We start from the raw sequence: 5,819 nt of genomic DNA on the forward strand, positions 1-5,819 counted from the left end.
CATGGGGGCAGGCAGTTTGGAGGCAACATTGCAGCCATGAGAGAGACGCTTTGAGTGTAATGCTGTGGACTCCTCCACAGTAAGGAAAGGTAGCTTATATGTGTAAATAAACCATATATCATGAAGACACCAGAGTCTCCGCTGTGCCTCATTTCCAAAGGAAAGACCTGCCATTCCTGGAACCTCCAACTGCGGTGGAGAATCAGGTGGCGTGTAACAAAACTGAGCTTGTTCAAAAATTTTTTTTTAAAGATCTATAGAGACACACACACTGCACTGAGTTGGTGTGGGCTGGCCTATTAGTGTGAATGGGGCATTGCCCCCCCCCCCAACCTCAGCCTGTCTTCAGCCAACTCATCTTCCTCCTCCTTAGTCTCAGCACTGCCCTGGTAGAACTCAGCAAACAGGAGGACAACACTCAAAGTTGGCTTTGCCTGTCATAGGCTCTGGTGCCACCTACTGTTGGGCTCCCTGCCTTTCATCCAATGGGAATTAGCCATGCCTACTTTTGAATTCTGGTGCTGGAGGAGACTCTTGAGAGTCCCATGGACTGCAAGAAGATCAAACCTCTCCATTCTTATGGAAATCAGCCCTGAGTGCTCACTGGAAGAACAGATCCTGAAGCTGAGGCTCCAAGACTTTGGCCACCTCATGAGAAGAGAAGACTCCCTGGAAAAGACCCTGATGTTGGGAAAGAGGGCACAAGGAGAAGGGGACGACAGAGGACGAGATGGTTGGACAGTGTTCTTGAAGCTACAAACATGAGTTTGACCAAAATGCGGGAGGCAGTGCCTAGCGTGCTCTGGTCCAGGGGGTCACGAAGAGTCGGACACGACTCAACGACTAAACAACAACTACTTAAGTAGCCATTTGTGGAATGCTTTCCCCAGGGGAAAAGGCTGGTGGAACATCATTATCTGTTTTCAGGCATCCAGCCAAAATATTTGTATTGACTCAGGACTCTGGTAGCTAAGCTGGCCTCACCCTATAATGGGGAGGGGGGGCTCACCCTTTAATGGGGGGGGGTCTCCTTTTACTGGATGTGCATCTTAGGCATTTTGTGTTGTGCACTGTTTTAAATTTTCTAGGTGTTAACTGCTTTTATTTGTTATCTTTGTGACTCTTTTTTGTATAAAGAATCTAGCAAGTGTTAACAATAATAGACTAAGCAGGTGGCAACCTGTCTCCATCCTTTGGTTGTAGATCTACGAGTCGCCTCTTGACTTGTGTGCCTAACAATGAACATCATCCTTTGATCCATGAAGCAAAAGGTGGTGAGATGCATGAGGTTTCCAGGCAGCTTCATCCGAGCTGCTGCATTGCACACCTTCAGACCATGTTCCTGGCAGTTTGGGTCACTTTTCAGGGCCAGTCCTACCATTAGGCAGAGTGAGACAATTGCCTCAGGTGGCATGTGCTGGGAGGCAGTGGTGCCCACAGGGCTTCCTCCTGAGCTCCCTGGCCATGCCCTTCTGTGTGTCCTGCACCTTGCTCTCCACCTCTAGATCCACCCTGCTGATCTCCCTCAGGAACAGCACTAGTAGCAAAGTGGGGTTCACGGGGGTGGTGCCATTTTGTTATTGGCCTCAGGGAGCAAAATGTGTTGGGCTGGCCTTGCCAGTTTGGCAGAATCTAGTGGTTCTTGAAAAGCTGGAGCCAGCCCTGCTGGGTCAAAGCTAAGGTTACTCTAATCCAGCACAGGTGCTTCTGGGAAGCCCAGTTATTCTATCCAACCACCATTGATAGTTTTGTCTTTGTGAATTTCCCCAGTCCTCTTCAAGGGCATCCGAGTTAGCAGCTATGACAGGCTTCCTCAACCTTGGCCCTCCAGATGTTTCTGGCCTACAACTCCCATGATCCCTAGCTAGCAGGACCAGTGGCCAGGGATGATGGGAATTGTAGTCTCAAAACATCTGGAGGGCCGAGGTTGAGGAAGCCTGAACTATAAACTTTGGGCTTTCTTTGTACAGAATACCATTGCAACTTTACACTTGTCTTTCTAGATTGCAGTAATTTTCAAATACCCCCAAATCTATTTTGAGCAAAATTGGGGAAAATCCAGGCAGAACAAAAATTACCCAAATTGTCATATCCAGCTTGCCTTCTCTCACTGGCACAGCTGCCTGCTACCCCAGCTTAGCGGGAAAGATTTTCCTCACAGCTGTCTGAGGATATGTAACTGGGAAATTGGAAAGGGGGGGGTGAGAGACCACCCCCACCCTCCCGCCTTGCCTCTCCACACCACAAGGCAAAGCCAAAGAGTCTCTGCTGCACATCACCAAGCCATTCACTGACACACGGACCACAGAGGCATTTCCCTGCCTTTCACCTCTCAAACCAAATCCTCCAGCGTCAAGAGAAAATAATAGCAGCATATCTGCAAAGGCATTGCATCTGCAAGGGGAGCTCAATTCAGGACCCTGCAACTCCCTGCTGAGCCCCAGGCCTCCAACAAAGGAAAACAGGGAAAGTGTTGATACCAGATGTAGCAATTCACTGTTAAATGTACGGGCTCTATAGGAAAACTTTAGAAATTCGTAAGAAATCACTTACTTGTTGTATCAATCTTGTCATTTTCAATGGCATTTAGGAGCCAGGGAAGCGAATTGTAAGGGATGGGGTGAGCGAGCCCACCATAATCCCCAAGATGTACAGTCAGGTCTGCAGAGCCTTCCAAGGAGTCATGATTGGTGATATCCTGCCCCAAGACAGATAACCATGTCAATCACAATGCCTACCCGCTCCATAGTGGGATGAAGCCCGGACAAGACGAAGGGGTGTATTTGACTTGACTCAGAGACCAGGGAACTTTAAATGCTTTCCTTTCTACTGTGCTGGAGGAAGTGTGAAAGACTGTAAAGTGGTACCTTGGGTTAAGAACTTACAGTGGTACCTCAGGTTACATACGCTTCAGGTTACAGACTCCGCTAACCCAGAAATAGTGTTTCAGGTTAAGAACTTTGCTTCAGGATGAGAACAGAAATCATGCTCTGGCGGTGCGGCAGCAGCAGGAGGCCCCATTAGCTAAAGTGGTGCTTCAGGTTAAGAACAGTTTCAGGTTAAGTACGGACCTCCAGAACGAATTAAATACTTAACCTGAGATACCACTGTAATTTGTTCCGGAGGTCCGTTCTTAACCTGAAGCACCACTTTAGCTAATGGGGCCTCCTGCTGCCTCTGTGCCACCGCTGCACGATTTCTGTTCTCATCCTGAAGCAAAGTTCTTAACCCGAGGTACTATTTTTGGGCTAGCGGAGTCTGTAACCTGAAGCGTCTTTAACCTGAAGTACCTGAGTGGTAACCCGAGGTACCACTGTATTTGAGTGACAGGGGCATGCCTAGATCTCAGGTTCCACCTGAGACCACACCTTTTCTGTGACACTTCTATGATGTCTTGATGATGCATCCTGAGATGTACCGTATTTTTTGTCCCATAGGACGCTCCGTGCCATAGGACGCACCTACTTTTTTTGGGGGGGGGGGCAAATAAAGGAAAAAAATGTTTCCTTTATTTCTCCCCAAAACCAGGTCGGGAACAGTGGGATGGCGGCGCTGTGCCTCAGCGCTGTCTCCTGAGCTTGTGGGGCTGGCCGATGTCTGTCCGACGCGCGGGGCGCTCTGCTTCAGGGCACCCCGCCCACCGGGCGGCAGGCTGCGGACACGTGCGCAAAGCACGGGGCGCCCTCCGGAGGACGCCCCGTGCTCCGCGCTGCCGGCTGCCGCCCGCAAGCCCTGCGCGCCGGGGGGAGTTCCCCCGGGCACACAAGGCTTGCAGATAGCTTCCTGGAGCCTGGAGAGCGAGAGGTGTCGGTGTGCACAGACGCCTCTCGCTCTCCAGGCTTCAGCGAAAGCCTGCATTCGCCCCATAGGACGCACACACATTTCCCCTTCATTTTTGGAGGGGGAAAAGTGCGTCCTATAGGGCGAAAAATACGGTATTATGGGAAACTTTCGGAAACTTAAAATGCTGATGTAACCATTGACTGGGGCTTCTGGCTGCTTCATCTTTGTGGGAGTGGGAAGTCTTGTTGCAACAATAAAGATCAGGCCTACTGGCTGCTGTTTTGCTTCCATCTTCTGGCTGAAGTTTCTTGCTTGTGACCTTATGGGAGCAAAGGTTAGGCCCTTGTGGGGTGCTCCAAGGACCCTCTATTGCTGGACACCCTTCTGCTGTGAGAAAGGAATTACTTTCACTTGCTTACAGAAGAGTAGTTGCACCAGACTACTGTACAATTTTAAATAATATTCTCTATATATCAGGGCAATCCAACTTTCATAATTTTTAAATAATTTTTTTTAAAAAATTATTTCAACTTTCATAAGGTAATGACAGAGCAGTCTATCTGATCTTTGCGGACCTTAGTGGTCCACAACTATTTTAAATTTGCGCTAGTGTAGGCTCTTGGGGAAAGAGAGTGGGAGAAATTAGAAGCTGAGGCATGCTTTCACTAACAGGGCCTCCCACTGCTGCTGATGTGCGATTTCCATTATTATCCTGGGACAAAGTTCTTAACCTGGAGCAACCACTTTCTGGTTAGTCGAGTTTGTAACCTGAAGCGTCTGTAACCCGAGGTACCACTGTCACCTGAAGCCACTGGTTCTGGAGCAAGAAAAAACCAGCTTGCTCCATCTTCCATGTGACAGCCCTTTGGATATCTGAAAGTGGCTCTCGTAGTTCCTCTGTCTCCTCTTATCCAGGCTAAACACACCCATCTGACAGGGCCCATTGCAATGTAAGTACACACAGGCTTACAACTTCAGGGTGTTTGCAGGTATTTTTGAATTCTACCAATTTCTCTTAGCAGAGGACTGAATGGGCTTCCATTTTTAATCTCAAAACACTCCCTTCTCCAGAAGTTGCTGCACCTCCAGGAGTTGAATTCTCTGGACATCCACCCCTTTCAAGAAGCCTTGTCAATCACAAATGAGCCAGCCAATCACAGCCAGCACAACACAAAAGCTCTCTTAGCTGCCCTGGCTGGAGGACACCTGCTGCAACTCTGTAAGAATTACCACTCGGGGCTTTCAATCAACCACCACTGTGGACCATCAATTCTGGTGCACTGGGCACAAGTGGAACCTTCAGCTACTGTCAATGGGGAGAATGATCTGAAGTGGGAGGCTGGCTGTTCTTTTTCTAGGAGTCATCCTGAAAACACTCCCCTAATTCAAAATCCAGAGAGACATGGCCACAGAGGACAAAGACTTGTTTGCATTGACACACCCAGAATGTAAACCTTTTTGGATGACAGGTGAAAGGTGCCTCCAGTTTATTTATTTCCACATTGGGCTGTGAGGAGAAAAATGTGTTTAGGGAATAGGGTACCTGTCTCACATCAAACCCCACCACCACCTGATTTCCCATTCCTGGCAATGGAAATGGAAGGGTGGGGTAAGCCCCATTGAATGGATGTAGGACAGTCTCTCACTTTGGCAGATGCTGCAGAACTAGCCTGAGCAAGGAGACTAGAGGTGCTTAGGGGGTGAAAAGGAGTCTTGAAAGAGGAGACGTTTTACAGGTTGCAGCGCTGAGAGCTGCAGCCAACCCTGGCATTCCCCAGAAAGGGGGGGGGCATAGACACACACCTGAGCCTCTCTTCCACCCTCCACAACTCCCAGGCCCATGGTGCAGTGCACTTGCAAAGCAGCACTAAACATAAACACTCAACTGGGCATGGATCCCATTGACTGGCTGGGATTCTTTTCTTCCCATGCGGCAGAGAGGATTCCGTTCATGCACAGAGTGCCGTTTGCTGGCTCAGGGCACCTGTCTGCACAAAGGAAGCCACCCACAGCCAAGCTCAAACAGAGACCTTGAG

At 49.2% G+C, this 5,819-nt stretch overlaps 1 long non-coding RNA gene across 1 annotated transcript in view; it reads right to left on the minus strand.

The window, feature by feature from the left end:
• Positions 1-797: 797 nt before the first annotated feature.
• The window catches only part of LOC309346414, a 106,272-nt gene continuing 101,250 nt past the window's right edge, over positions 798-5,819 (minus strand). The window contains exon 3 of the long non-coding RNA XR_014158627.1: positions 798-854. This is a non-coding gene — a long non-coding RNA (uncharacterized lncRNA). The remainder of the gene's footprint in view (positions 855-5,819) is intronic.

This window comes from Podarcis erhardii (assembly GCF_964252035.2).
Source record: "Podarcis erhardii genome assembly, chromosome: 7".
In the NCBI taxonomy this organism is placed as follows: domain Eukaryota; kingdom Metazoa; phylum Chordata; class Lepidosauria; order Squamata; family Lacertidae; genus Podarcis; species Podarcis erhardii.